The sequence below is a fragment of the Hemicordylus capensis genome, chromosome 1 (genome assembly GCF_027244095.1).
Source record: "Hemicordylus capensis ecotype Gifberg chromosome 1, rHemCap1.1.pri, whole genome shotgun sequence".
NCBI lineage: Eukaryota > Metazoa > Chordata > Lepidosauria > Squamata > Cordylidae > Hemicordylus > Hemicordylus capensis.
Genome location: NC_069657.1, coordinates 402,290,154 through 402,306,142, shown reverse-complemented (window position 1 = coordinate 402,306,142; position 15,989 = coordinate 402,290,154). Strand labels below are relative to the sequence as shown.

The window sequence follows — 15,989 nt, the reverse complement described above, 5'->3', positions numbered from 1 at the left end:
TCCAGATGTTGCTGAACTACAATTCCCATCACCCCCAGCTACAACTTATTGTGGCTGGGATTATGGGAATTGTAGTTCAGCAACATCTGGAGGGCCTCAGGTTGAGGAATCCTGGTATAGGCAATACTGAGCTAGATGGACTAAGAGTCTGACTCAGTATGAGGCAGTTTCTGTAACCTATGTAACCTCCATTGCTCCCATCACACTAAGTAGGGGCTTTAGATGAAGCCTCCAATAAAGCAGATCACTTTCCGGATGAGATCGAAGTGGCAGAAAGATCGAAGTGTCAGAAAGGGTACCCTAACCTTAACCCATACTGTGCGTGGGACCCCTTCCTCCTTTCCTGCTAAGAACGGTGCTGTACTGACAAGAAACACTAAAAAATTTAAGTGTCTCCTGTAGCTGAGAACAGGTATTATGTCATTGCATCATGTGAAGTTTCCTTAATGTCAAGTGTTAGGATCCTGGGTACTTTGTACTGTATCCCTGGCACAGTACTGCACCTCAGAACATGTGTGCAGAACTACCTTTGTATTAGGAGTGAATGAGTTACTATATTCTACCCTGTACAAGCGTAGAGTTTCTCCAAATTCCACTCACACCTGTAGAATCATGTCAGTGTACCTGAGTGCTGCTTCCCACTTCTTGTCAGTCTGTGCCAGAAGTGAACTTTCACTTGCTCCTGTGTCACTTCAAGAGCCACCTGCTCTGCGTCGTCTTCTGAAATATGAGGACTGTTTCACTGCTTATTTCCCCCCTTCATCAGCTGTCCATCTGTTTTCAAATCAAGCCTTGTAAATGTATGTGTTTCTCCCTCCCACCCCCGCCCTCATCTACATCTCCTGGGTTTCAGCTGTTACTCATAACTGCAGCTCTCTTGGAAAATATGCTATTTGCACGGACGAAAGCCACGCAACATGCTTTTATTTAAATATAGTTTGTGAGGAGGGGCTGTTGTTCAATGGAGGAGCACATGCTTTGCATACAGATAGTTGCAATCTCAGTCTTCAGCAGCTCCTTCTAAGGCTGGGAACAGCCTAAAACTTTAGAACGGCAGTAGGCAACCTTGGCCTTCCAGTTGTTGAACTACAGTTCCCATCATCACAAGACGATAGGGGCCTGGAGCACTTTTCTTATAAGGCAAGGGTACAACATCTGGAGATTATAAGTTTAGAAGAAAGGTGGCTGAGAGGAGACATGAGAGAGGTCTATACAATTATGCATGGCATGGAGAGAGTGGAAAGAGATAAATTTTCCTCCATCTTTCACAACCTAGAACCAGGTGTTTCAGGGTCTCACCCTGATGCCCCTCTCAATTCCAGGGAGTTGATTTGTTTTTATTGTTCTATGTTTAGTCTTCAGGTTCTGGGAAGCCATTTAAGTTTTTACTTTCCCTCTCTGCCATCATATAAATTCTGGTTACCCTACTCTCGGTACTCACCACCGTTGGCTGCGTAGCCTCGCGAGCGCAGGATAGGCGTATATGTTCAGGATATAAAATGAAACAAAACTTGGAGGTCTAAAATGAAAACAAGAATAAGTTCATTATTTACTGATTAGAATAAAGATCTCTGCAAAGCAGGGCACACAAGCTTCTCTACCAAGTTACTAGGTACACCAGCTGTTCCAGATAAAATGTAACATATAAAGAGGTGCGATAACTGAGGCAGAGAGGTAATTAAACTTGGGTTTGTAAACTTAGTCAATTCCTCCAGACCTTCTTGTCTGTAACTAGCTGCCCAGAACACTGCTGGTTCTCCAGCCTCCACACATTCACCCTTCAAGTTCCACACAAACCCCCTGAACAATCTCTCCTGTTCAGAACACACACCCCAACTCTCAATCCCCAGCTCAAAAGACCTCCTACTCCCATGCAACTACATCCAACTCTCTCTCTCTTCTCTCTGTCTCAACTGCCTTGTTTTAAATCCTCCCCCCTCTGAACCTTCTGTGCCTGGTTGCTATGTTAACCCCCACACACTCACATACTCACTCACCGGCTCCTATACACCACAAGCGGTCATCAAATTTAGGATTGACAAAAGGAAGTACTTTTTTACACAGTACATAATTAGTCTATGGAATTTTCTGCCATAGGACATGGTGATGGCTACCAGCTTAGATGGCTTTGAAAGGAGCTTAGATAAATTCTTGGAGGACAGGTCTATCAATGGTTACTGTTCTGCTCTTGATGGCCATAGGCTGCCTCAAGGCTCAGAGGCAGGATGCCTCTGAATACCAGTTGGAGGGGGGAAAGAACAGGAGAAAGGGTATGTCTTCATCTCTTGCCTGTAGGCTCTGCAGAGGCATCTGGTGGGCCGCTGTGTGAAACAGGATGCTAGACTAGAAAGGCCTTGGGCCTGATCCAGCAGGGCTGTCATTATGTTCTTATGCTATGCCCTTACAAGGCATACTCTTGTCCTAGAGAGCTTTTGCCAGCCAGTGCAAATACTATGCTAGATGGGCCAGCACAAGGCAGTTACAGATGTTTATATGGTTCTCCATCAGAGTATTTATGTATGGAGGTAAAGCCAGATCATACTATGCAGTGGCCGACATCTAGTGCAGTGTAACATGGGCAGTAGCAATTCACTCACACTGCTGTGGGCGTGCAGTGAAGTGCCAATGGTCTTGCACTTATGCACAAGAATGCTAATACTTCAAATAGCATGCCCACATGCCAGAAACTCTAGTTAGATACATCCCTGATGGTCATGTGACATGTTCTAATCTAGCTAGCACTTCTGATGGGGCATGCCCTCATCTCCTTGTGTGGCTTCCCAAAGCATCTGATGGGCCTCTGTGGGAAAGACGATGCTGGATGAGAGAAGTACTGCACCTGATCCAGCAGGGCTGTTCTTGTGGGCATAAGTGCAAGGCTGTCTGCTTTCACTGTGAGCCTACAGAAGTGTGGGCTGATAAAGCAAGGACTCATCTGTCCAAATAGAAAAGAATAAAGATCTATGATAGGCATTGCATCTTCCACTTCTTGCCTTGGGCAATACCTAATGGAAGTAGTGTTGCATGCCTGATGTGATGCCCCATAAAGATGGCAATCTTCTTATCCTCAAAGATGGGGTTGAGATGAGATGGGGTTGGCAAGAGCAAGAGGACTAGGAATGTCCAGAAGTTATGGTTGTGATATGGTGTTTGATGAAGAGTTTAAGCTAGGTGTTGTAACAGGAATTAAGCTTTGCTGAAGAATTCCCAATGCATACTAATGGCCTGTTGTCTGAAAACCTAAAGAGGGGATTGGCTATGTGGGCTTACTTCTTACATGAAGGACAGCCTGCACAGCCAATCACAGATGGAAAGAGGGAGGGGCTTCTTCCTTCAACTCCAGTTCCAGACAGCCGAGCCTGCAGTTCCACATTTGCATGTAACGCAGTCTATGGCAAACCTCAGGCTGGAGCAGCAAAACTCAATACAACCTGATTGAACTGGAGGTTAGAAAAGAAATCTTTAGTTCTCTCTCCATGCAGAACCAGAGTTACCTACATTTGGCAACCTCTGGTCCCTTAAACTCTGGTTTTGTATTGTGTGTGAATGGGGCAAGAGTCTTTGGTAATAACTCCTAGGGATGTGCAGAACTGTCAGGTGGACAGTTCAGTGGTGGGTGGGGTACCTTTAAGGAGCAGGGAGGGTGCCCTTACTCCCTGCTGCATTTCCTTCATTGGCAATTTCCTTCGTTGGCATGGGGCAGCTGCGTACCTCTTTGCAGGCTGCAAGGCCTGGTCAGCATCAAATCGGAAGTGCCCGATGTGCATTCCAGTTCACACACCAGTTCGCACATCCCTGCCTGTTGCATCAGTATAGTGATCCATAGGATCAGGCATTCAGGTTAGGATCCATGATACAGTCAATCAAAAACTCACGTATACCAGTGAATTATGTCCTGTGGGTGACTTCATGGAACTAGGGGGAGAACACTATGCACATTTTAGTTGGAAATAAGTTCCACATAAATCTATGGGACATCTTCATTTAATGAAAGTGTTTCTAAACAGTACAAAAATGGATTAACAGGATATACCTTTGGCTTTCAGGGTGGTGTCCCATCTAATAATCATTACCTCTGTGGAAGGTTGTGAAGATTAATGAAGTGCTTAGACTTTGTTGTAATGAGTTTGGATCATTACTTTAAGAAAAGCATTTACTGCTATAGGAATAATGCCAGGGTAGCAGGAGGGATATATATCACTGACACCTCATGCTTAGTGACTTTGTCAGAGGAGGAGGAGGAGAAAACGACAACGAAACAACATGTATGTGTCACTTTTCAACAAAAACGTTCTTAAGTCAGTGAGGCTCATGGGAGCAGATTCTGACCTGACTTTTGAAACTTTTTATGCCTGCATATTCTTACTTAATTCCTTACTTATTCCTGAATAAAATATGTACATGGAAATGGAGCCAAGCATAAGATTTTCCATTTTGTGTCCAGTTTCCTGGGACAGCAAGTAATTGTTTTCCTCTGAGTATGCTGGTGTTTTTTGTTTTTTTAAGGCTTACAAATACAGTGATTTTGATTCTCCTCTAGTTGGGTTTTTTTGTGGGTGGGTGGGGGGTAACAAAAGAGCGAATTGTATTCCTTCATCTTCTCTAATTTGATCTCCCCCACCCCGATAATACTTTGTTATTTACTTTCATTCCTGCCTGCTCAGCAATTTAGGAAATGCCCCTTTGACATCCCTTCCCAGTCCTTGAAACCAGCATCTTCTCAAAGTGCTTTTTGTTCTTTGGGATGCAGTTGATCTTAAATTGTTTTTGCAATCATTAAATAACAGCAGAGCCATTAAAATGCAGCATGCGTAGATGTGTAGGTAGCACTTCAAACTCTCCTAAGACGAAGACACAGAGACAAGGTCCTCCTTTTCTTGTTTTCCCTCCCCTTTCATGTCTCTGCCTGTCCTGCCTGTCTCTTCCCCCCCCCCCTCTCTCTCTCTCTATATATATGTATGTATGTATATATACACAGCCCCTTTGGGTCTTGTGTTCCAGGGTTGCTCAGGGAATGCTTATCAGGACTGCTGTGGAACACAGTGTCCAGTTAAGAACTCCTTAATGCAGAGAGGGTGCACAATGCAAAATATTAACACATTATAAACTGCACAAACAACAGCTTAAGAAAATGAGCCACTCACAAAGGCAGTGTAAGTGGGATCAGAGTGCTCATGCGCAGAAGCAGTTTCTATTGGCAGGGCATGCTGGGACTGTGGATATTCCTGCTTACAGAAGTGGCCACTAGGTGTTCCATCCCCCAAGTGCTGTTTGTTCCATTCATTCATTCACTCACTGACTCTAATTATATCCTGCCTTTCACATCCAAGAATCCTGCAGAGCCGCTCACAAGATCATAACAATTTATAACAGACATTCACAATTTATTATTTAAAAGGACCAAAACAACAAAAGGTAAAATATTTTATGAATAGTGGCATTCATCAGAGGCCTTATGAAATGAAATTGTTGGCCTGCAGGCCTGAAGGAGGGAGAGAGCCTGGTGGGCCTTGTAAGGCAGAATATTTCATAGTGATGGTGCAACTACTGAAAAGGCCCTGCTCCCTCAAACAGGAAGAATCATTGTAGGCAAATTGGACCTATTCCACAATATATCATTATACTGGTCACGATCCATTTAGCTCAATTCGGAGCTGGGTCTTCCCAAGCTTTCTTGGTGACTATTCAGAAAGCTTGTCAGAATGATATCCAATCTGATATCCAATATTGCCAGAGCCCATGGAATCCAAATCCAATACTGTCCAATATGGATTGGAACAGATCCGAATTTGAATTTTCTGAATACGCACAAGCCTATAATTTTCTGAAGCTTGTTAGTCAGGCTGAGGGGAGAGGTAACTGAGCTTCAGCATGTAATCAGCCAATCAGGAGCAGAGAAGGAGGGTCTTCATAGTTCTTCCTCCCCTGCTACAGCATACACATCACTGAAAATGTGTCAGCTTCAAGCTGACAATCCTCAGATGGGGAAAAATAAAGCAGCTCAGTATGGGGAGGCAGGAGGGCCCTGGGAACCCTTCAGATACCCCCCATTGGGAACCCTGCTTTATTGAATTGGCCAGGCACAAGGAGCATTAATCTGCAAAGCTTTGAATTCTACCTGCATGAGGATGTTTTATCTCATATCACTTGATCAAAGCCTACATTTTGTATAATTCACCATTCCAGGCAAGAACTAAGAGTATCAATTTATAATTTTAGCTGGGCATTAGCGAGATCAAATTCCTTTCTCTAATTAATGTCATTGTAGGTACTACATTGAAATGTTCACAGAAAGAGGAAACTTTCAGATAAATCAGATTTCAAACTTCATCCAATATAAATTTCAAAGATTTTTTTTTTTAATGCCAGAAATAATCATTTTTCTTTTCTATGTTTTCCCACTCTTGTCAGTTGTTTCCAACTGAGTCAGCAGTCAAAGGGTGTATTAACATACAAAGGCTTGCCTCAATTGGATTTGTAATGGGAATGTAAAACCCACATTTACCAGAATATTCATGCATATTACAAATAACTCTGCTCTGCTTTTCTTTCCATAGGACCAACTATCAGCTATTAATGCAAATAACAAAAGAAAGGCTCAGAGAAACTTTAAACCATACATCTGAACTCATTATTCCAGGATAAACCAAAGCAGTAAGTATGAGCAGTCAGGGTGGCTGGAGTTATAAAACTCTTTTTCATATGCAGATCCCTTTAATACCTACTGACAAGGAAAGAACCAGAAAAATAAAAAGAAAAAAACTTTTCTGTTACAAAGGAAAATACACTCATCTTAGATCATGTGCATTCAGAATTGAATCACTCAGATTTGCAACTCTAGGTCTGGTTCTGACCCTGCTGTTGCAGAGCCCAAATGTGCTTTTCATAAAAAGCTATTTATTCTATCTAAATTTGGGGGCATTTTGGCAAAGTGTGTGTGCGCAGTGGGGATGTGAATAGGGAGGCGGTCTTCACTATTTTTCAAGTGAGGGCAACTTTGGCCAAAACAAACAAACAAACAAACAAACAAACAAACATCAATGTGCCAATCTTCCCTCTATTACTCTGTGCAATGTGCAATTATGTCCCTGAGGGCTGCACAGCCTTCAGGGACAAAATTGCATGTTGTACAGAGTGCTTCTTGGGGAAGGGGCGATCAGCAAAAATCAGAGTCCGATGTGCATGTACCTGTGCTTCAGACTACTGTAGACATACAGCCTTTAGCTATATGTCTGTGAATTAGTTAGAATGTCAACTAAGTTTCCAGATTTTGCCCTCACTCTGATTTGGCTTTATAAGAACATAAGAACAGAAGAATAGCCCTGCTGGATCAGGCCAAAGGCCCATCTAGTCCAGCATCCTGCTTCACACAGTGGCCCACCAGATGCTGTTGGAAGCCACAGGCAAGAGTTGAGGGCATGCCCTCTCTACTGCTGTTACTCCCCTGCAACTAGTACTCAGAGGCATCCTGCCTTTGAGGCTAGAGGTGGCCTATAGCCCTCCAACAAGATAGAGTGAGAGCAGAATCAGGAATATACTCTTTCTGTCTGGAGAGAATTAGGAATAGAAATGTCTTTAAGAACAGGCTGTATTTTATTTGTTAGATTCAGATCATGTGACAACCAAGATTCAAACCTAGGTGTAGAATCAAATTCCTGTTTAGTCCTGAAGTTCATTTGGTTCAGTCCTGAAGCTCATTCCTTTGGGCAAGTTATTATCTCTCAGCCTAATCTGCCCCACAGATTGTGAAGGAAAATGGCACTGAGCACCTTTGACAAAGGACAAAATACAACCTCAGTCCAATAAAAGCAAAACCTATTTCACCAATTGGCTAAATCAAAGGAAAGTGTTTTTAGAAATCTGTTTTAAAAGGAATGTTTTAAATGTGAATCTGGATTTTAGCTAATATACCTTAGTATATACCTTAATAGGTATAACATTCCAAAGTTTGGGAGAAATAACAGAAAAAGACTGCTCCATTTCACAATCTGGCTTCTTAAATCAAAAAGTTTCAAATGAAGGCCTCTCCAGCAGACCTTAATAGTTTGACTGACTTCTATTGAAAGAGTGTCACTGTCACCATTCACATGCTTTTAAACACAGGCCTTCTGGAAACTGGGTTGGCGTTGCTGACCTAACACAATGCAACATGCACAGTCATTCCCATTAACATAGAGCCCTGTGCCTGAGGGCCTGTAGACAAATACTGAATGAGTGGAAATTAGGAGCACAATAGGAATGACTAGGCATTGCACATTACCCAGACACAGCGTGCCCAGCTGAGTGGAGGAGAGGCCTCCTCAGAACACAAGAACAATCCTGTCGTATCAGGCCCAAGGCCTACCTAGTCCAGCATTCTGTTTCTCATAGTGGCCTACCAGATGCCACTGGGAAGCCCACAGGCAAATGGTGAGGGAATGCCCTCTCTCCTGCTTTTGCTCCCCTGCAACTTTTATTCAGAGGCATTTTGCCTCTGAGCTTGAGGTATTACTACTAATATTTAAATACCACTCTTCAACCCAAGTTCTCAAAGCAGTTTACACAGAAAAATAAATACATAAATAATATGTCCCCTGTGTGTGCACACACCAACTTCCAGACCCCCGCACAAGCCCCCGCCATTGCTGCCCAACTGCCCAGCACCCGGTCCCCGGCACCCCGTTTCCCCCCTCCCTGGCCAGGGAGAATTATCACATTTCCCCCCACTCCCCAGCTGGGTCGCTGTCACACCGCCACCGCCTCCCCCCCCCCCGCTGCTGGCCGAGCCTCCTCCTCCAGTTCCAGCTGTTCCAGCAGCCAGAGGAGGATGGGAGGCGGGGCGGCTCCCCTCCCAGTGGCTCCCCACTGGCAGTCCAGACAGACAGAGCCCAGACTGACCAGGGCTGGGGGCCTGAGGGATGGACAAGAGGCGGAGGCAGCACCCAGAGTGACCAGAGCTGGGGGCACGGGGGAGGAGAATGGGAGGGAGCAGTGGCTCCCTCCTACACACACACACACACACACACACACACACACACACACACACACACACACGGTGGGGGAGGGTTTAGATGTGGTGCAAAAGTCATTAACCTGTGTGTGTTTGTGCGTCTCACTCTGTGTGTGTCTGTGTGTGAGAGAGAGTTATGTGCACACACTGACCTGATGTTGCCACCCAGGACAAAACTCTTTCCACTCACTGATTTAAAAATTAAAGGGAACCCTGGTCCCCTGTCTCCAAAGGGCTCACAGTCTAAAAAGAAATATAAGGTAGACACCAGCAACAGCCACTGGGAAGATGCTGTGCTGGGGTTGGATATGGCCAGTTGCTCTTCCTCTGCTAAATATAAAAGAATCACCACTTTAAATGGTGACTCATTGCTCAGTCAGCAGAGTTAGAGCCAGGGGCAAAGCAAGGTTGGAGTGGGCCCAGAGACAAGATTTTAAAATGTCCACCCCCCTCACTGAAGCTCAGCTCATGAAGTAAAGAAGTCTTAAATGAGGCTGAATAGTGGTAACAAAAAGCATAGGGGTGTGTGTGTGTATGTATATGTGTGTGTGTGTGTGTGTGTGTGTGTGTGTGTGTGTATATATATATATATATATATATATATATATATATATATATATACGCACCTATGTGCCACAATAGAACATCATCCTAATTTTTTTTTTAAGGTTTTGTAAATTGTGGACGATACAAGTCATTCAATGGTACTAGAGAAAGACATGCTGTTCTGGTAGCTCCAGGTCTTAGCACTCACATCAGTTTTGGAGTATGAATACAACTGAAGGAAGCCCAGACAGATGCGCGGCTGGGGGAGTCAGTCATGTGACTTGCCTTGGGGGGGGCAAGGCAGTGGGCCCCCAGACAACTGTCTCCTCTTGCTCTATTATAGTTATGCCCCTGGTTAGAGCCATCAAGACTAGCAGCCATTGATAAACCTGTCCTAATGTAGGTCCTTAGAAACCTAGAGTGATGTAAGTTTCTGATGTAGGTCAGGATTCCTTACACATGTGCAAAGCCATACAGACTCGACTCACAAGCGGGAAAAGATTGCAATGAGAGTGTCTGCATTTTGAAACTCTGAACTTCAAAGCCCACAGATTTCAAACTTCAAACTCCCAAAAGGCCAGGGTCAAACGTAACACACACTATTCAAACAGTAGATGAAGTGAGTGAGTTCAGAGTTTCATGTAACTTTAACCCTAGTGAAGTTCCATTTTTTACTATTAAATCAATTAACCTGCAGTGAAATTGTTCAACTAAGTGGGACAGCCTTACAGTTGCAAAGACTTCTATTTTTGCACTTCTAAAAAAGGAATGTTGAGAGAAACTTCTATCAAGCCGATGATTTTTCATCTCTTTGATTCTGGGTGGCTCTCCTCCAGAGCCGTATCATATTGAAATCTAAGTTGGACTATTGGTAACTGTCTCCTAGGGACCATCTTGGCATCAAAGGAAAAGCAATGACACTTAAGGCATCACCATATGCTTAGGAAATTAAACATGGAGGTTATTCCCACGACCAGGATAAATCAGGCTAAGGGAGTCTAGCCTGGTTTCTCCAGGTCATGTGCTGCAATATGTGCAGCTCCTGGCAGCAAACCTCTGAAGATACCCCTCCCCTTATAAGGTGAGCTCCGCAAACCCTGTTTTACCTGATCATGAGATGCCACAGTGCAGTTCTGCACTGCAACGACTCATGAGGAGACCCCTGCCAGGAGGCTAAAACAAGCATCCCGGCTTCAAGGGTCTCCCTAGGATGCCCTGCACACTCACACAGGGCATCCTAGGACTTATGAGGGCCAGGGGGCTCTAATCCCCTCTGCTCCTACTGGCTCCATGAGCCAGTAATCCTGTGGGCAATCGATCTTGCTGCCAAGGGACGGCTCCCTGCTCGTATCCCGCTCTCCCCACAGAGCCCGGTTAGGCTCTCCACACTGCTTGTGTAGAAAGCCTCATGGTTTAATTAAACATGGTTTAATGTGAACCACTCTAAGACATGTTAGGAAGAGAGGTATATAAATTGATTGCTTGACTGATTGAATGAATGAATAAATTTCCAAGGTTTCAGGTAGGAGCCTTCCCCAGCCCTACCTGGAGATTGAACATGCAAAGCAGATGCTCTACCACTGAACTCTGGTCCCATCCCCAAAGGTGGCAGACTTGGGTGGGTCTCCCATCTTAACACTGACCACAACAAGATCTGCTTCACTTCAGCAAGGTGACTGTATCATGTGCCTTTAGACTAGGGCTACATAACTCTAGCCTTCCTGCAGATGTTGGCCTACAACTCCATCATGCCAGACTATTGGCCTCTTTGACTGAGGATAATGAGAGCTGTAGTGCAAAAACAGCTGGAGGGCCAAAGTTGTGCAGCCCCACCTTAGACAATGCTTTGGGACCCAAGACACAGTTTCAGTTGTATTGTACAAGAGCGATATGAACTCAAGTAATCCTGCTTCTTTTCTGTTCATGATACCACACACTTGGGACAATTGTGGATAGGAATAATTATTCTGACCATGTTATTTCAAAAGAATATATTTTGCCCCCAAACGAGCTTTCATGAGTTTTTGCATGTCCACATTCACATGTCCACCAGTTTGGAATATGATAGCTATAGGATTAATATCTGGATTAATACCAGAGTCTGAGCATGTCTGCCCAACATAATTTGGTACCTACATGGTCTAGAAACGCATACAGACTTCAAGATTCTCCATATGTTTGTGCATGCATGTGCACACGGGCACACACACACACGGATTATTGAAGTTTTCAAACTATATCCAGGAAAAAGGTACCAATGGAGCCTTCTCAATGATATGTTATCTTGCTGTTTATGGGAATTATTTTTTTTCCACGTGAAGCATACCAACAGATGAGACTAGCATGTCTTACTAGCATGTAATTCAGAAACTGGTTTACCATCTCATCTGCTGTTCATGAGAATTATCTAAGTATTAAGCCCTGAATGTGTGTCTGTGTCTGTGTCTGTGTGTCTGTGTCTTTGTCTCTGACAAAAAATGCATTAGGGGTATCCAATTTGTTTTGTTTTCATTTCATTTTTGTTCTCATTCATTCATTCATTCATTCATTCATTCATTCATTCATATTCAGTACATTTTTCCTTCATTTAATTTATCTCAGTTTGCCTCGAACAACTTCCCTGGAAGGGGTAAGTACTTAATTTTAAAAATAAATAAATCATGAACCACCTTCCAGACCGGACCGGGGGGAGGGGGTTTGAGGGGGTGCCGGACCAAACTGGTCCGGTCTGGTTCAGGTCCAGTTCGGACTCGAACCAAGCCAGACCAGCCTGTTCCACACACATCCCTAACAGAGCCCTGAATTTGCTCCAAAAAGAAGAAGGCTATATTGCTTCACTGCCTGGGCCCTGAAGGTCAAAGAATATATCATCATTTATCCTTTCCTGCCAACTTGTAAAGGGATGTGTGTGTGTGTGTATATATATATATCCTTATATTAAAAATATAAGCTGTTCTTCAAGCCTTATATGATCCAAGCCTCTACTTGGAATGTGATTGCTGAATGTTACAAGTTCTATTCTAGATCCCAACTGCCTGGACATATTGATCAATATGTCACAGCATTGTGTGGCTTAAGTGTAACCTGTGAGTTTTCCAACTTTACTGATGACATGATCAGGGATCAGACTATTATGAAAACAAACTGCTCCAAACTGCATGAAAAACTGCTATTAGAGCAGAAATAAAGTTATATATAGCTATTATAAAGTTTATCTATAGTGATATAGATAAAGTTATTTATCCAAGCTATCACTTGGATAGTTATAGAGATGAGGAGGAGGAGGAGATGGCCATTGGACATAAAGGTAGAAAATGCATTGTGCCAAATTGCTATCTTTTCTGAGCTAAGCCATTATCTCAGCCAGCATGGTGTAGTGGTTAGAGTGCTGGACTAGGACTGGGGAGACCTGAGTTCAAATCCCCATTCAGCCAAATACTTGCTGGGTGCATACTTGCTGATTCTGGTTCTTTATACGCTATCATTTCCCATATGCTTTACAAGAAACTACTTACTAAATCAGATCTGGACCTGCAGCCTTCAGACATCCACCAATGGGGATATAGAGGTTCCCCTATTGTCATACATGAATACTTCACTGCTGTCCTGGAATACAAAGGTTGTACTGCAGAAGGAAAAGTGCATTTGTCACAAAAAGGAGTCTCAATATTGAGCTGGAAACATCAGAAAGATCTATGGATGGTGTTAGATCCAAATAGCACAGAATCCATATTATAGATGATGGCACATACATATGCTAATATGATTGCTGATTTCTTGGACTTTTTTTGCTGATACTCCAGGCACGACCATACCTTTCAAACATAATGTTCAGATTAAGGCAAATGAAATACCTTTACAACACATAGTGAGCAGCGTACCCATAGCATTGTGCCAATCACTTACAGAGGAGCTCTTAAGGCTACAGCATGCTGACATCATAGAGCCCGTTGATTCATCAGAATGGGTCTATCCCATTTTTCTTGTGCTTAAATCAAATGGTACACTTTGAATGTGCATGGACTTAAGAGATGTGAAGTCCAATATGGTAGTGGATTTGCATCCATTACCCAATATCAATGAAATGCTGCTTACTCTGAAAGAGGCCTCCGTGTTCACAACTTTGGACTTGTCTTTGGCCTATCATCAAATTCCTCTGCTCAAATGTTCTCACAAATACACAGCCTTCATTACCCAAGAGGATCCTTTTCAATACAAAAGTCTTCCTTTTGGATTAGCCTCTGCAGCTTTGGTATTTCAAAGAATGATGCATGCAATTTTTGGAACTACAGATGACACCACTTACTTTCAGGATGACATTTTAATGCATGGCAAAACAACTGAGGAGCATGATGTTCAGAAGTCTTCTAAAAAAAAACCTCCAACACCGACTTATTATCTCTGCAGCAAAATGTCAGATTTGCACACACTTGGTGACATACTTGGAACACACACTGAGAGTGTTCTCACATGCAGGCAAAACCCGACTAAGGAAGCCCAGCCCGGTTTCCTGCGCATGAGTACCTGTTGTGAGAACCTCTGGGAACTGTGTGGCTCTCAGCGGCGGCACAGCAGCAGCAAACCCTATAGGAAGCCCTGGTTGTTAGCCAGGGTTAAGGGTGCAAGTGCACTTTCACCCCTGGCAAACTGATTGTGTGTCAGTGCCACACAGCTCTGTGCAGCACCTACACATGAGTAGCTTCCTGTGTAGGCCTGAGTCGGGAGGCTCCCCATAATGCACCACACATTTGTGGCCCCAAACCTCCGGGCTGCTGGTAGCAGCCGGCAAACATGTGGGTGAGCGATCCACACACCCAGCCAGAAAACAAAGATCATCTGCACGGGAGGTAAGCATGTTAAGGCTTCCTCTCCTGCATTGTGGAGCCCTTTCTCCCTGATTGTGAGAAAGTGCTCAATGTGGTGAACGTCCTAAAACAGACTTGGTGAACGCTATTTGAGAAGAAACAGAGCCAAACAACAAGGATGCACTTTGCTCATTTTCAGGATTCTGTGAGTATTACCCTAAGGGCCCTTTCAGAACAAAATGACCATTGGAGGAGGCAGAAACATCCTGCAATTTCCCCCTGGAGCCAACAGTTCAAGTAAAAATAAAATAAAGACAAGTTGTTCTAGTAAGAACTAATCAGCCTACTTTCACTGCCTCTACATCTGGACTAAATTTGGTGCAAATCGAGGTCCACAAGTTAGAGCCCCTGGTGGCACAGTGGTAAAACTGCCGCCCTGTAACCAGAAGGTTACAAATTTGATCCTGACCAGGGGCTGAAGGTGGACTCAGCCTTCCATCCTTCCGAGGTCGGTAAAATGAGTACCCAGAATGTTGGGTACTATGCTAAATCATTGTAAACCACTTAGAGAGCTCTGGCTATAGAGCGGTATATAAATGTAAGTGCTATTGCTATTGCTATTGCTATTGCTATCTCTTGCACCTCAAATGTTCATGTGTCCACCATCTTGGATTGGGGTGGATGTCAGTATTACAAACTGCACCATTGAGATGTCCCTGTGTGTCACTCACTACAGCTGTTCCAAATTTGGTTCAAATTGGTTAGACAGTCCTCGTTAGTGCACTTGTGCCTCAAGATTGTATGCATCTGCCATCTTGGATTGGGTTGGGTGACATCATCACAAACTACACCATTGGGCATCCCTATGTGTCCATTCAGCTGTAGCAAATTTGGTTCAAATTGGTTAGACTATCCACAAGTTAGTGCACTTGCACCTCAAAAGTTTACACGTTCACCATCTTGAATTGGGGTGGTTGAGATCATCACAAAATATGCCATTGAGGTGTCCCTGTGTGTCACTTACTGCAGCTGTACCCAATTTGGTTCAAATAGGTTAGGCAGTCCACAAATTAGCTCACTTGTGCCTCAGAGGTTCACGTGGCCACCAACTTAAATTGGAGGGGATGACATCATCACACACCATGCCCTTTGGGCATCCCTATGTGTCTCTAAAGCTGTAGCAAATTTGGTTCAAATTGGTTAGGCAGTTCACAAGTTAGCCCACTTGAACCTCGAAAGTTTACATGTCTGCCATCTTGGACTGGGTGGATGACATCATCATAAACTACACCATTGACATATCCCTATGTGTCACTCGCTGCAATTGTACCTAATTTGGTTTAAAATGGTTAGACAGTCAACAAATTAGCCCACTTGTGCCTCAGATGTTTGCGTGGCTGCCATCTTGAATTGGAGTGGATGGCATCATTACACACCACACTATTTGGGCATCCCTATGTGTCCCTACAGCCCCTGGTGGTGCAGTGGTAAAACTGCTGCCCTGTAACCAGAAGGTTACAAATTTGATCCTGACCAGGGGCTCAAGGTTGACTCAGCCTTCCATCCTTCCGAGGTCGGTAAAATGAGTACCTAGAATGTTGGGGGCAATATGCTAAAATCATTGTAAACCGCTTAGAGAGCTCTGGCTA

At 43.9% G+C, this 15,989-nt stretch overlaps 1 long non-coding RNA gene across 1 annotated transcript in view; it reads right to left on the bottom strand.

Moving 5' to 3' along the window:
- Window positions 1–630: 630 nt before the first annotated feature.
- LOC128349382 (uncharacterized) overlaps window positions 631–15,989 on the bottom strand; it is a 167,766-nt gene continuing 152,407 nt past the window's right edge. Inside the window, exons 3-4 of the long non-coding RNA XR_008318784.1 lie at window positions 1,442–1,519; window positions 631–720 (exon numbers count right to left, since the gene is read on the bottom strand). This is a non-coding gene — a long non-coding RNA (uncharacterized LOC128349382). The remainder of the gene's footprint in view (window positions 721–1,441; window positions 1,520–15,989) is intronic.